This window comes from Varroa destructor, unplaced genomic scaffold (assembly GCF_002443255.2).
Source record: "Varroa destructor unplaced genomic scaffold, Vdes_3.0 BEIS01000007.1, whole genome shotgun sequence".
Lineage (NCBI taxonomy): Eukaryota > Metazoa > Arthropoda > Arachnida > Mesostigmata > Varroidae > Varroa > Varroa destructor.
In genome coordinates this window covers 3087913-3104360 of record NW_019211460.1, presented here as the reverse complement: position 1 = coordinate 3104360, position 16448 = coordinate 3087913, and the positions used below count along the sequence as shown (strand labels likewise).

The 16448-nt window shown below is 39.8% G+C and overlaps 1 protein-coding gene and 1 long non-coding RNA gene across 29 annotated transcripts in view; one reads left to right on the top strand and one right to left on the bottom strand.

Annotated features, from left to right (window-relative positions):
* The window catches only part of LOC147754197 (uncharacterized), a 3384-nt gene extending 718 nt beyond the window's left edge, over positions 1 to 2666 (bottom strand). Inside the window, exon 1 of the long non-coding RNA XR_015317879.1 lies at positions 2307 to 2666. This is a non-coding gene — a long non-coding RNA (uncharacterized LOC147754197). The remainder of the gene's footprint in view (positions 1 to 2306) is intronic.
* The window catches only part of LOC111253847 (galactosylceramide sulfotransferase-like), a 56005-nt gene that overhangs the window by 10218 nt on the left and 29339 nt on the right, over positions 1 to 16448 (top strand). For 3 of the 28 annotated variants that reach the window (XM_086975966.1, XM_086975967.1, XM_086975958.1), the window contains exons 1-3: positions 11423 to 11829; positions 12000 to 12687; positions 13233 to 13347. The exons of 5 other annotated variants lie outside the window; for them this stretch is intronic. The gene's annotated coding sequence lies outside the window, so the exon portion shown is untranslated. 20 more of the 28 variants (XM_086975973.1, XM_086975974.1, XM_086975964.1 and 17 more) reach the window with 15 other exon arrangements.

Sequence of the window (16448 nt, the reverse complement as noted above, 5' to 3'; positions counted from 1 at the left end):
ATATAGGTACTCTCAATGACATTTCTTGTGTTTAGCTAACACAACTGTAGTAGCAGCGGTTAAGAGTTTTGAGAGTTGTTATAAACGAGTAACAAGGGCCATGGTTATGAATCAAATTAGACCTTAAGGTTTTTAAAAATATGGAAATGCGCATAGAATTATTTCCTCCCCTGTTTTCAGAGAGTCCTTTTTTCTGTTCTGTGAACATAAAGAGGAAAAGCTTGTGATCGTACAAAATTTACAAAAATTTTACGACCACGAGTTTATCTGGAAAAAATGGGCTTGTTGGCCCAAGGCTGGCTGCGAGCGCATTACAAATTGCACAGGAGAAACGATTATAAAGGCCAATACCTAGCGGCAGAGCAATCTAATCTGACTGATCGACATGTGGCTTGTTAATTGCATTGTAAAAATAAAAACTTGGTAAACCTAGCTAGAAAAACAAAGTTTAGGGCCTACGATTCTGAAGAATTGTGACTTTCATCAAAAAAAAAAGTGATCAGAATAAAACGTTCTACTGTACAGATGTAATGGTTTGAGCCTTCGGTTGTTATGATTACATAAAACTTGCGTAAATGTAGTATCTAGCTGATCCTCAAGTCCCCTGCGGATAGGCACCATTATGTAACATTATGGCCTTAAAGCACACCAAATCGTACTGCGAGCATTCTCGGGATGGTTGGCATGAGTCTCATTTTATGACTCCTAATACGTGAATACGTACATAAGATACAATTGCGAGACACAAAAATAATAGCGCTTCTATAGTTCTTGTCTTCTATCATGCTTCTAAGCATTGCAACAAAACACATAATGCAGTGTAAGCTCAGCTCGTACATGAAACTGCAATAATGATTTTTTATGAACGGGACAGATTGATAGAATGACATTTTGTAGGAAACATCATCCTATCCAGGAGTGCCTGGGCACATTGGCGTTTGCTTATAGTACTTGAGAAATACATGTCCTCTAATTTAGTAGTTTTATGAAAGGAAACACATATGGTAAAAAATTAATGCTAGAACTCGTTGTAGCCGATATCACTATTGCTACTTAGCTTAGAAGCTGATATTAATGGTGTCAGCGCGCTTCTGCCAAGTAAGCTCTGCCACCGTCATCGCTTTCTTTTTACTTTCGAGATGTCCTAGAACAGGCTGCGAAAATGATTCGACTTTATATTGTGCGCTGCTTGCCAGAGGACTCACGTATGCTTAGTTTCGGTGTCGCAACGTGGACAATGCTGATACATGTAGCAGAAGCGGCTGATCTTTAGTTTATCACATTATACTTATGGGTCGCTATAAGAACGGCAACTTGTCTACACGTTTTTGTCTTTGGGCAAAATCAGCTAGCAAGGTGCTAGCGTTAAGAGTCGACTATCTCTGCCACCGGTAGTAGAGGTATTCGGCCAAAGCAAAGATCGTCCGTACCAGGGCGGGCTAGTGTCGTTACTTTCGGCGATATCTATCAAACAAAGCAGGATGACGACGCATTTTCACAGGCGAAAATTATGTGACAATTTGATAACCGATCAAACAAAGAAAAAATCGCTCGAAATGCTGGCGCAAGGACAAATAGCGTTTCATATTTACTTATTGTTTTGCTATTACGTATAGTATTGCATTGTAGTATTGCATGAAGACATCGAGTGGGTTTACTCGTTTACACGAACTCGAATGGAATCGAGCACAGATCTACTCGTTGTTGAGGCTAAGTTTTTAGTGAGGAGCGGTCCATACGACTCACTATGTATAAGCATATCTGTGGTTCGTCACTTGGTGCTTGCATGACTCTAGCGGATGCAACAACCGATTAACACGAACAGTTACAACTCATTTTATCATAACACCAACTAGATGTTTTGATTTTTTTTGTTCGATATTTTACTAATATAAATACTTTAATCAAATATTTCGATGCAACGTGAATTTGACAGTGTGTGCACTTTTGAATGACGAACGGCCGAATTTGTTGTTGTTATAGCATAAACTGGTACGCTCCTTATAACGCACTATTTTAGTCTCAAGTGGCTAGATTGTCTCAAGTGGCACTAGAACATTGTTTCCTGTGAGGTCCTCGAACATTGTAAATTTTAATTTTAGCGGACTGGCCTCTGCCAAGAGAAGCGATAACTTGTCAAGGTTTATATTTGCTTAGAGATATGCATACTATGCGCTTTAATAGTTAAATCTAATTTTTCACATTTGATTTGCATGACCTATATGTGCGAAATAGCATTAGAAACGCCTCAATTAATGCTTTTTTAGTAGAGTGAAAAATAAGCGAACCGTTTATGTATCACGTACCAACAACTGATTACCCAAGTGCATATAGGCCACGCCATTCCATCACCGTATATGTGTGATATGACGATTAAGACAAAGTGACACCTAAAGTCTTATGACAGCAAGTACATGTATTCACATAACAAAAACAAAGAAGTGACTGTGCGGCCTGTTATAGAGGTGATAATGACAGGCAACAGAGACCGCGGAAAGGCAGGAGACTTCATTGAATTTTAATAATACATAAGCCATTCATGACATGAAAACACGCCTTAATCATACGCCAAGAATATTTCGTTGTTTGCGTTAATGCGACATGGACAAATGGATAAAAGGCGCTTGACTGAGCGTTTGTTTGCCGAATGGGCTTGCTGATGGGTAACGCACCCCAGCCGATAGTCGACGACGTCATATGGCATTGTCAGCGGATCAACAGGATGTGTTAGCGGAATTCACTCCGCTGACACATTCTGTTGGCTAAATTGTTTACAGTTCTTAAATAGCACCACGAATTTCCATCTCACACTGACCGAACGACAGATCGGCGGGCAGTACAACCCTTACAGTGACGACCATAAAACCCGCCTATTTCAATTGTCGTATCGTGTTTACCTGTCGTAGCCACCGGCAATAGTTACAGCACATATCTATCTACGAAATGGCTAAAAAAAATATTCAATTGATTCAAACATGGGGCTCAACATGAAACAGCCAAACCTTTTCGGAATTCCCCAGGCCTGCCAAGCCAAAACCCGTCGATGACAGTTACCTGAACAACTGGTTCTGCAAAAGTCGATCGGACGTTTGGTTACAGTTCCGCTTAAGCTACATGGTCACGGTAATTAATTAGATCACTTTCGGGATTGTTTTCCTAGAGTACTTCTTATTTACACAGGCCGCAAAAAGATGTTTACTTTTATACGTAACAAAATCAAAACGTACTTGTACAACGTACGTGGCTCCAGCACGGCATCCTAAGCAAGATAAATGATGTTTCTGCCGGTTTGCAGAAGGGATACAATCGGTCGTCAATAGGCCTGCTGTGAGACCTAGCGCCTATTTCCTTTTAGCTGTGTTCAGCGCTGGCCAACAATATTTTACATGCTACTGCGTGCTAATCTTTCAACATTATCTGCGCTTTATTGAAGGAGATTCTAAAGAAGTGGGAGTTTTACCCCATTTCGAGTACGTACATCATTTTGAAAAGCATGTCTTAGAGCAAACCGCTTTTGCACAAATCTATCTACAAGTAGATAATGTTTGGAATTTGACTGTTGAATAATTATCAATCAGCCAAAGCTCACGGCCGTAATCAAAAAATATTTTCTATCTTGCTCGTAAAACACTAGGTATTCAATATAGGAGATACACAGCTCCTAATTTAATAAATTGGATTCGTGAAGTCGATATAGTACGTGATGTTAGTCATGAATCTTTCTGCAAATAGCTTTCTCGTAATTTGTTTTTATTTGTAATGAAGTATTTGAATTTCGCAAATCTTATCGCATCAAAAGGTATCGTTATCTATGGACTAGCTTTTCGTTGCTAAAAATTTGGCTATTCGTAATCACAGTCGGAGTGAGTCAGCAAATGATAATGCCGAAAACCATACAAAGGATTGCCCACAAAATTTCGACTGTTTACCACCAGTCTTTTAAGGCTGGACACAAATAGACGGAATACGATACATGCAACCCCAATTGGCGTACAGGCACCATTGACCATATATAGAAGTTTTACGTTTATACGAGAAGTTCATGCCGAATCAAATAATTATGTTCTAATACAGGTGTCAATCCGTTGGAGACTGGCGAGCTGTCTTTTAAGAACACCGACAGCGACATATGTCGCTTACTTGTACTTGGACTTACGTGTAGACGCACTCGAAAGTGTGTGTTTTCTTTCTCCAGTTAAAACCGCTGTATGACAACGCCGTGATGCCATTTTTTTTCCACTCGACGTACCTACATACATTTCAGAAGACAGGTGCAGGCAAAAATATGCGTCTGGTATGTATTGATTACGCCCACTGTCTTCCATATAAAACATAATTATTCTGGTATGATTACATCTTGCTTTTTTATATTTTTACACATTCTATGTCTAGTTCATGAATGAATACATAGAATACAGACGATACATTAATATAGAATTAGTCAAGTAGGAAAAAGTTCAGAATATGAAGCACGCTCACGGCCTCACACGTTCACGGTGTAAATCGCACACCTAATATAATAATAACAATACTTATCTCGTTTAAGTCTAGTTATGCTCATTATTTTATAGCCCATTGATGAGCAGACTGTTTGATACTACAACCGTAAAAAAGCCTCTCATCGATGTTCCTTTGATATTGTCGTACAATGACGAACTACAACAGAACCACGAGTGAAATGGGAATAGTTCACGAAGTTCATACACGTAATACGCTAAAATGGGCCTCTGCGACCTGTAAATGACCACCAACTATACAAATATAAACTTCGCTTCTCTAAAGTTAAATGTTCTATTGTTATTATTATTATTATCGCAGACCGCTGCATACGACGTTGCTTTATTTTATCTAATAATTGGACTCACATAAACTAAACACTAAATCATTGTTTCTTTAATGATTTCGAATAATGTGATTATTGTTTGTGAATAAACTTCCTTCATTGCCACATTTTTGTGTACACAGGGCACGGCACCTAACCTGGGGCAATGTTATGTGGGCTGTTTGTCATAACGGGCATGCGCTCATTTGCCGCTTTTGATATCTCTAATACCACAAAAAAAACCCGTTGTTTTCTTGAACAAAACAAAAAGTTTACGGATTTTGAGCAAAAATTATTTAATATTTTCGCGCTAGACGAGCTCCCACCAATATGAAAAATGTAATTTTTCTGTCCGAAATCGACAATCTACGTTATTGAAATTTTTTTATGTGGCTTATGAAGAATCCGAGGAAGGATTTCTACAAGGTAAACCAAAAGACTTTATAGCCGAGAGAACTTTCTTGTTACATTTAGATTTTCTACACAGAAACGGCCGTTTTGAATAGTGGAGTATCGGTTGACAATTGATTACTCCATATAAGCTCCAACAGTTAGTTTTTCAAGGCTTTTGGGTCATTTTGAACGCTTGCATTTTTGCTGCTTCTGGCCTGCCGTTAAGCCAAAATCTAATGCTCTTAGCTTTTTTGTAGGAAACGTATTTAAGCGATACTTTAATTAATTTATACTCGCCAATTTCGCTTGGCACATGGTTACTACTGACAAGTGGTGTGCGGATTAGAGAAAGAGTATTATGTACTATATATGCACATAAAATGTTTAGTAAGTGTTTTAGGCTTTGAATAAAAGCTGGTGGTTACATTGAACAAACCAAATGATCTGAATGGTACTTCTGGCAAATGTAAAAAACTATTAAAACATCTGTTTTTATGTAGATACAATATCAGAAACAAAACATGAGAAAATGCCCAAATGTTCAGGTGTCCTACCCTGGACTAATTAAGCACGTCTGCGACAGCGGTTATATTCAAACAATATTCATGGTATTACGTATTAAAGCCGCAATATTTTAAGTTCATGGGTTGAGACATATTAGAGGGCCCTACGGTGTGACGTGACAATAGATCAGCAATATTAACCTGAGGACAAAAACTCGCGAGGCTTCGGTACATAGAAGAAAAAAAAAAATGGCGACTCGCTGTTTTTGACTGTAGCCGTTATGACGGAAGCAGCACAATCCGTCCAATCACAAACGATAACGTTAACAGCGAATGTGGCATTCATGTGTTTGCCTCTGATATGTCTTTGTGGGTAACGTATTTGTTTGCTAAGCTTAGGGATACGCATTGGTCTAGGTTCGAACCTGGGCATCCACACACTTCGTTTTGTGCTCGGAGCCAGCCGTCTGACCAAAAGCTTAACGGCGTTGCTAGACATAAACGTCGAAACATTCAGGCATATCTATTTAGATTTCAATTCTGTTTTAATTACTTTGTCAAGCTGGCGCAGCGATAGAGGTGGCACACTTTATCTAGGCTTTATAGAGGACCAGTATGGTGATGTAATCTGTCCTACCCTAAGTGACGGGCGGGCTTGAAGTTGGTGAATGACAGATTACCTTGGTCATTTGAACGGTGGACGCCATCGACGAACGGAAACCTAGCCTCCCAGCATTTAGCTAGTTAGCCACCAACAAACCCTAATGCTGCATTAAATTAGCAACGTTAAATCCTTCTTTTTAACAGAATTAAAAGGAATGATCTAACGGAAATTCATTTCTCTTAATAAACTATATACGATAGATTCTCGCAGAGTCTGGTATGCTCAGAGAATGATGGCCGGACACAAATATCGTACTGCCAATTTCAAACCTAATTAAATCACCGTCAAAATTGTTAAGGGCTCATACACGTGCTAATATTCCTAATTTTACCGAAATTAAATCATCCTTCCGGACAGCTGGTTTCCGGCAAGGGCAACGTGTCTCTACTCTTTTGAATTGAGCTTACAACACAACGTATCCCTAACGTTTGGTAGGCAAACACTGCGCAATCACGGTGACGAGAACTGAGATTATTTACGTCATTTGGCAAGCAGCAGGAACATGTAATAGCGGATAGCATACAAAAACATTGCCAGGTTAACAATGCCTTACCCAAATAGATTGGCATAAAAAAACGACCTACTAGGTTCTTTAATTCAAGAAGTGCTTGCGATTAAGGCTATCCAATAATTCATATTAGGATAGGATATTAGCTTTGGAAGGCTTATTTATGTTTCAGTTCTTTTCCAAGTGATCCAGTCCTTGTGAAGCGGTATTACAAATGAGGGTCATTTTCACTTCATCCGAGATACCTAAGCTTGTACAGGAAAATTTGATTCGCAGACCAATGCGTTGATGGCAGTGTCGACCTATTCGACGCTTTGAACAGACCCCAAAATCGGGCTTTAATAGTACAATAACCGCTCTCAGAATTCACGCTTTATTCCTATTTTCTGTCTGGGTGTTGTGCTGTGCACCGACCTGGATCGCACGTGCACCCGTGCCGCTTGGTCGCATGAACTTCAACTTGGCCTTCAGAACAAAACGTCGACAGTCAGAACCCGAGTTGGATTAACACTCAAGCAAGATCAGCTCACGTTTAACGTTTAATTTCGAGCATAAGTTCTTTGATTTAAAACGATAGCAATAATTCATCTTTGTGTTTTCTACAGTTCCCCGTTAGCGTTAGAGCGACCCGTTCATCCCATCCACATATTTACCCCAATAAATAAATAAGACTTAAAAATCTTTACACGCATTCTGTAGACTTGTATCGTCGCATTAGTTCCTTTTATGATATTTGATAATTGTTACGAAAAATATTGACAGAGGTATGTTTTTCAAGTTCACTCGTACATAGGTAATGTTGATTTCATTTAGGGCTTATGATTCAAGAGAGATTATTCTGCTGTTATTTGCAATGGACATTTTCATTTGCAAAATGTGTCTCTCGTAGCAGAAAGTTCCTGTATGAAGACTGTAGGGATAGCTTTTCCGATGCGTACGACAACGCTGCGAATACTGTGCATACACGGAATACGCTCATTCTGTTTCTTTCAAACGTCAAATCCGAAATCAGATTAGGAGCACTGTGAATTACTCCGCCATTTTCTAAAATAGTTCAGAGCATTGTTGGCATCCAATACAGAAGTATCATTCTTTTATAATAGACAATCTAAACGCAAGTAATTTCATTGAAAGCACTAGGTTCAGTGAACAAGTTTTTTGACGCAGTGCAAGTTCTACTGGCTAACCGGTCTGTTTCGGTGCTTTCCGCCAACAACAACCTATTGGTTTAAAAATTGGAAATTATGCCTGCACTGCAGGAGGGCAAATTGTCACAAACTTCGTTCTTGAATTGCACCAATCACTGGATTTATGGCACGAATATATAAAATGTCAAATAATACTAACTATACAATGCTAAAAAATTCAGTCTTGTCATAAAATCAAGTTATTGCTAATTTTACGGGTAGTAAATACTTGTATGTTCACACAAAACAAGTTAAGCTGTAACTAATATACAGCCAGTATTTGCGAACGCATAGATAAAAATAGCCGATCTTGCATTTCTTATCCGCAATTTACAATGCCATTCATCTATACGAAAAAGCTGCGGCACTTTCTATATGGCATAGACTTGTTTACGTTGTTAAGAAAGATTAGATAATAGATAACTGCATGCCAACGCAAGCCAATACCGACAGTTTTCTTTATTAACAAATGAATGATACCGCCCAGTTTTTCTATCACAAGGACTATTTGGGAGAGTCATCGTCGTCGTCGTCGTCGTCGTCGCAGATCGCATGTCAAAACTATCGTTGCCGAAAAAATATCGACAAGCCTCAATGTTTCGTCAATCTGCCCAAATTTACGTGTAGTTTGAAACATAAGAGAATCATGTAATCCTGTTTACTGCCAAGTCGCCAGAGGTCATTACGTCTACCTAACAGAACTTTCCATTAAAACCTAGAAACTAAGAGAAGTATTTAACCATCGGGCTCCGTAAACGTGGAAGCAGTAGTAGTTCAGAATGGAATGGAGTTGGAATGGCAGGTTCACCGAAAGCTAGCAAAAATAACTTTTTATTAATCATTTTTTCTAAGGCTAAGCACATCAGACGAGAACACTAATACGACCATTAACGTTTAACAAAATTCCAGTGTTTCATTTTCAGATAATTTAAGATTTTTGAAAAGCTTATTGGATATAGTTTATTGAAGATTTACAGTAATTGGGGTTGTGGCATTTTCTAAAATTGTCCCATTGACGACTACGTCCTATAGGCAATTTTCCACTAGAATAGGTGTAGCCTATTTTATTATATAGCTCAGTTTTACCTACTAATAAATGCTATCGTAAAGTGCAGTTGGTATTTATGTTAATCCGAAATAAGGTAATCCTGGAACATCGGCACCTTAATTGGAAAAAGATCCTTCCGGCCGTCATATGAAGCGAGCATATTTATAAGGCTCTGAATTAAATATTTGAATGTGAAATAAAACCATTTTTTCGAATAGCATTACTGTAAAACAGGAGTGCAACAGAAATTTCTACAGAGCGTTAGTTTGTTACACAGCGCGTGACAATGATCGAGGACGGAACATTATTGGCGGGAAATTCGATCGAGTTTCCTTCAATTTTCCAGGTGATTGCAACTAATAAGCTCGATAAATAGGAAGTAATTTTTCATTCGACAAATTGAATAAGAATGTACTAGACGAACCGTGATCTCTGTGCGAAAATGACCGATACATGTAGTTCTAGTAAAGCAGGCTTTTCAATGACACCGGCTGCTTTCTCCATTGAACCATCGCCGATGGCATCATCATTCATGTCTAAAAGTGTATGACTTTATGCTTTCACAAACCATCAAACAAACACATTTTGACATGACCATTTTTCTAGTCAGATTGCTGAGAAAGATTTACGGGTTCCAATTGGGCTTTAGCTAGACTTTGAACTTCATACATAGCGTTGGTCTTTTCTTTAGCTACTCTGTGATAAAGTGTTTTCAATTTCATCTTCTACAAAATGTTCTATAGGTATATAACTTTACCTCAGCAAAAGTTGTGGGGTATTCGGGGGCAGAGTCATCTTCTCTAGCTGGCCTGTTTCTCAAATCTATATAAGGCAGGCCTTAATATGATTTTCTATAGGCTATTTCGAACCAGTAACATAACACGCGTCGTTGATGTTTTGAAAACGTACCTCACAGCATAAGGACGATAACGGCGTTAGCGATGGGCCGAAGTGAGAGGTATGAAAAGTTGTTGGTGAATTTGTATAATAGTTATAGCACAGAGCTATTGCTAGTATGCATAGTATACACGCTGCTATATCGTTACAAATGTGTTAATCATTTGTTTTTACTATTTATACATAATATTACAATATACTGTGAATTAAATTAAATAGATAACTTCCTTTACTTACACAAACCATGTAGCAACATATCGTTGGCTGAAGCAACAACTTTTGGGATGCCTTTCAACTAAAGGCTTGGTCGTCCCAGTCGCCACGCCTGAACGCAATTGCCTCGTGTAGTCATCTATGCCGTATGGCAAAAACTACTAGAAACTGTAACCCTTAAAGAGGCCTTAATTAATGTTCCGGTGTGCCATATTTGATTAAAAGCCGCTATAGCACTGAATAGTGAAGGCGTTTTTACTCTTCGCCGAAACCCAGCCGAAGTTACCGTTTAACGCATTCATACCTTCGATGCGCCCCGATCCGCTGTAGTTTCCTTTCCCGGGAAAATCACCTAAATATATGACAACATTCTAAACTTGATAATTTCACTTAATAAGTCTGTTTAGCTAACCAGTTTCTTGCAATTGCACGTTTGAAAAATATGCTTGTGAAACAGCAACTGTATGTAACATAATAGAAGATCTTGATAATCTTTATTAAGAAGGGGTCACGGCCCGGTCTCGTGCTACCGCACACACCGTTTGCCTCGTGGGCGCACGCGTACAATAAATTGCGCACTTGCCCCAGGTGGGCGAATACGAAAGGATAGAAAAGAAAAAGGGAGAGGGAGACAAGAGGCGTACAAGCAAGAAAATTTACTCAGAAATAGCATTTGACGATTTGAGAATAATTATCTAATATTGATTTATATAAATAATAATGTTCGACGTGTTTTCTTCTATGCGGTATCGGTGTCACCATCTGATTCCGACTAAAATGTATATAGATGTCAGCTGGGAGGCGAGCCAAATATTATACCTTTAGCAGACGCGCGATAGGCGGTGGCATATGCTAAGTTAGTGGTGGTGGTTTTCGTTCAGCCGTGTATTGTTGTTACTGTGAAAATGATTTGTTATCACTGAAACGTGCGTCGGCCAATTATTTTCAGAATGTCTCAGCTAGCGAACGGCATATTTACTATAACCAGTTTGTTAGCGCGGGCGCGGTTTAGTAATAACGATATTGCGTGCTATGTAAATGCCAATTTTCGTCATGCGAGTTCCATTTGTGTAGCTGAACACTGGCTCTCTTGCTGATGCTGAAAAATATTAGTACATCGTAGTCTGTGGCCGGCTTTACTAGCGAGAGGAAAAAAGTTCGAAGTAAGTAAAGGCAGCTTCGGTTCTTCCCTGCGCAAGTACATAGGTATTTCGCGGTCGCCGCTTTTATCGTTTCTGTTATGGAGTGGTGAGGACAACGGCAGCGGCGCAATGAGCGCGAGAAGGAAAAGGTGAACCGTTCGTTATCGCTTCTTTCCATGGGCGTGCGTTGACGTTCTAAATAACAACAACCAGTCAGAATTGTGTGATAGCCCATCTAGTGGACATAGCTCCTGTCTGACTTTCTCTGGACGTTCTTGTCTTGTGCTAGCGCTGTTCAGCGGGTCGCTGCCAGCGAGTCACCGACCCCGCGGACGCGGCAACAGCGGTGAGCCACCGATTCGGTCCAGGTCGCCCTTTGTTTGTCCGTCGACGCTGCATGTCCACGAACCATCGACTGAACTGAGCGATAGAAGGCCGGTAAACCTAGGAAGGTACGCACAACGAAGCAACAGACTCCCTCTCAAGCTCAACTGAATTCTGACTTAGTGGTTCCTGTCTACACCTGACTCGATCCGCGTCGCGCATGTATCTTTTCCTCGCTGCTTTCGTCACCGTCACAGCCATCTAGTTTACCGTGTTTCTTTATCTTTTTCCGTTACAGCCGCTGCTGCCTGGGGCGTCAAGTGCTCACTCATCGCCCGCCCGTCCATTGCCGTCGTCACCGTCGCCGCCTATCTGCGTTTACGCCGACCTCTCGGCTCGGCAAAGGCGACAAAGAGAGATTTTTCCTTCATCAGACGACCGACTGACATCCGTACAGCCGCTGCAATAGCAGTAGTCTGCTTCGTGAGCGTCGATCCATCGTTTGTATATCTAAGAAGGTGGAAGCATTGGCGACTGAAAACAGCTGACACCAGCAACGACGTGCACCGGCCTCACCGGCGTCTTCGTTTTAGGCAATCTACAAAACGTGGAAGCAACAGCGATAGGCCGCTGTTGACTCGTGAATATCGGAATGATGACACTGCCGATGATAATGAACATGTTGTTGTTGTTATTAACCCTGTACGTTTCCGTTGCTGGCAACGAACAGTAAGTAGTGCAATGGTGTGAAACGATGTGCGAGTTATTTCTAACGCCAACACTGAATTCCCGTACGCGCAGCGCGCCGGTACTGAACAGGTGCAGGTTTCTAGCGTACCCTTTCTGCCCGTACGAATGTAAGGCGCCTTCAACAGCTTCACTCATCATATCGAAATGTCAGCTTGATTTAGCCTTCAAAAGGCTAAATTAACTCACTAATCGGACCTGTTTTTTTTGGAGTTACATCGACCAATATAATGTTGTAGGTACGCGTAACATTTTCTAACGCAATTAAAGGAAAAAGATTGCGTCTACTCAGTTATCATACTATATACCTACTACTAGCCAAGTGTCATTAATACGACACAATCATTCATGTGACGTTATAAAACAACGTTGGCCCACGCGGAACCCCTCGCTTAGTTCTAGCGCGACCTTTGCAAGTGTTGTTATTGTTCTTCCATATGGTATGAGATTTTCTAGCGTCATATGATAGCGTGCTTAAAACAGCAGTTCTTCCGTAATAAACAGTATCTCGCCTGTTTCGATGGGACTATCCTTCACACTATGCAGGTATATAATGGCCGATGGTGATTCCTCTACTGGAATAGGTCCAGAAACAGATCATTGAGTAGTTCGTAATTCAGGCTTCGCACATAAAGCAAAAGATATCTACGAGCCATACTGTTCGACAAGCATCGGCTAATCTTGTTTTGCTCAATTCCTCTTCTATAGTAAAGCCGTAACGTGAAAGCACACGTTTTATAGCGAACTGATAATTAGCAATTGGTTTTGCTGTGTTCGTGGTCAGAAACGCAGGAGTATGTGACTAAAATGCTCGGGAATATCTAACGGCGTGTTAAGTGCTTTTTGGACACCTAACAAAGAAATATGGATGATTTCGCCATCGATCTATAATAAATAAGGTAAGATTTAACTAAATGTTTAGCTGGTTAAAGGTACCATGTTTGTTACATGCCTGCCAGTGCTGTCATACGTTTGGGTTAGTTAGCTACATTAGCAGAGCTTCGCGAATATAGCGCTGGCAGAATTTCGAATCTACTGAAGATCGAAAGGTTATGCTGACAACGAAAGCGATCCGAACTGACTAGATCAGGAACGGCTGATACGACCATGATGCTGTTCTATGAAACGCATAAATATGAAAAGTGTGCACGATATTGAATCTGTCATTGGAGCTGTTTGCCATTATTACGAATCATCTATAGGCGCACAGGTTCGGAGTAAAAAAAACAATTTTCGTTAAATTGAAAATACGACAAGCTATATATGCACTAACGACTAATTCGCGGCGTGCGGTTAAAATACAACTGTAGTTAGGCACATACAGTTGTATTGGTATCAGTTGGTTAACGTGCGACTGCATATAAAATCGAGCTAGTTTTCGAAGTTTCTTCCCGTTAAATGTGGTCCTAGAGAATCCTCAGAGGATTGTCCCGAACTTTGCCGATTCCGTGACCCACAGAGGTACGGTTAAGCTGTACGTATAGTTATAATTAAACAACATATACGAAAAAACATATGCCAAATACTATACGGTTATACCGAACATGGTCTCACAGAAAATGCAGAAGATGGAGTGATTTTTCTGAAAATGGAAAACCGGCGCATGCATTATTTCAAGAAAAAATTGCGACGAATGATTAGGATACAGTTCGGACTTATGCTTCCGAAAAGCGTTTGCACTGCGCGACAAAAATACGTTGTAATATTGAAGATGGTTTTATATACGTTCTGTAGGTCGTTTAATAACACTTCTCGAACAATGTCCATTTACAGCTCATTTTGATGTCGCGGATTTGCTCTCGGTTCGATTTTTTGTCCATAGCTCAAGAACACTGATGAACCTCTGCCGTTTTAAAAGTCGACAACAAAATGAGCAACAATATATGGGACTCATTAGCGAGTTTCGGTAAAATGGCTCCTAGAGTAGAAGGAGTGATTTTACGCTGATTTGATTCCGTAATTTGGCTTTCTAAGATTTTAGACGGTTTGTGTCCAGCGCTGAAGAAAACGCATCTGCTCGTATACTCGAACCTGTATTAGCTTGCCGGTCTATATATTTAGCAGGTAGAGACCTATCAAAACGCTGCTGTCGTTGTCAAAAGGAGGTACCTTTTGTTTGACAAACGCTATTTGTAAATCGCCCACATCGCCAGGACTCAGCTGAAAATAACTAAGAAAACAGACTTCAGTTTTCCTGACGCTGAATTCGGCCTTTGATGCTAAGGATAGGGTGCGATGTAATGGTTATGTAGAGCTTTTGAAATGACTGAAACAAGCGACAAGATTAGTATATAGCGAATTTTTTAAAGGAAGCATTTACTCATAATGTCATCTGGGTGCAGCTTTATCCTAACGATATCACGCGTCGTTGAACGATAGAACTGTTAGGAGAGTTGCTGGCTAGATAACATGTAAATTAGACAAATATGCGAGGCGTTCATTTTATTGTTTATTTATCGGTTTAGTTCGAGGAATTTTATTGGTGAATAAAATTTACAGAAAACACTTTTTGCCTACATAAAATTCTGCATCTAAACATTGAATGCGTATCAACCAGCGTTCAGACGGCTTGTGACAACATAGGAATGGGTTTTTTTTATGCTGATATATTGCTCCAACTCGCATGATTCAAGCTCTATGCATAAACGTCAACGGAAATCGCGGTCAAACTACGGGTGAAAATAGGATGATGCCTTATCAGGCGATGATTCTTTTCTCAATTCCGAAATCGTTTTTGAAAATTCTATTTTCCAGTTATTGAGTTTACTGTTCATCCAAGTCTTGCAGACTCGGTATATGCGGACTTTTATTTTTAAATGTGAAGTATGCCCATCACAGATCAAATCAATCATGATCATGTGTCAGCCATCTATATTTTGTCTACGCCGTGCACGAATCGTAAGCGCCAAACAATGGCATGTTTTCTGTACTCTAACTAAAGATTCCTCGGTCTCGTAAGTTGTAACTTTGCAATAACCGTGAGAATCAGACGGGTAAATATATCACATGATCAAGTTAGTCATAAAACAAATAGTCATATTTGGAAAATATGAAGGCGCTTAGCAATTCACCTTACTGGTCGCTTATAACGATTATCTATGGTTAGTATTATTAATTACAAATTCAAAAACTTCACCATGTGTTATATTGTATATGTGTAGCTAATAAGTTGAGGTAATCACCTTTTAAAAAAAAGATAGACACTTTTCAAAACAATGAATTCATTAGCATTCAAGTTACTGAAGGTTATTACTTATTGAGTCTTGACCTACCACGTAGTAATTCATAATATAATTTCATTACATTACAGAAGCCAAACTTCTGTAGTGTTGGGTTATAACGTAACTTTAAATATTAGAGATGGCATACTAGCTTCTTAAAGCAAACCTTCATATTTGTATAACTTCAAGTTGATTGCTAAACGAACTTGACTTAACTTGACCATTCGGCTTTTGCGAATCACAGGCGAATCGTGTGAACGATGAGCTAGCGGTATCGCGTGGCAACACGCCATGAACGTGGAAACTGTCATTTATGCTAGTCTCAGATATTCACACCTGATATTGATAGACCCGCGCTCTATAAACCCATCCATAGGATAGTATCGATGGTAGCAATGAATTAGATTATGAATGTATTTCGTTGAGCTACTACTACTATACGTTCCTAAATAGATAGGATAAATGATCGATGATTTATTGAAAGTCGGAAGGTTCCGTCTTCTGTTTGTGTGTGTTTTCCGCGTAGTGTTTTTGTTCGCTTTTGTACCCTTTCAGCAACGCATGAAGTTATGACTCTCTATATTTCGAGCTTTGCGACCGGTATCGCATAGCATGAAACAAAGTTTGTCCACGCCCGGGTTCGACAGTAGAAAGGATAATCTGCTGTTACTATTATCTACTCGTCAACTATCGACTATCGAGTTTTGTAGAATTGATTGGGTAGGAGCATGGCGGTGGTTGTGTTTATTTTCCTTTTTAGCTTCTGCAATGTTGCTATG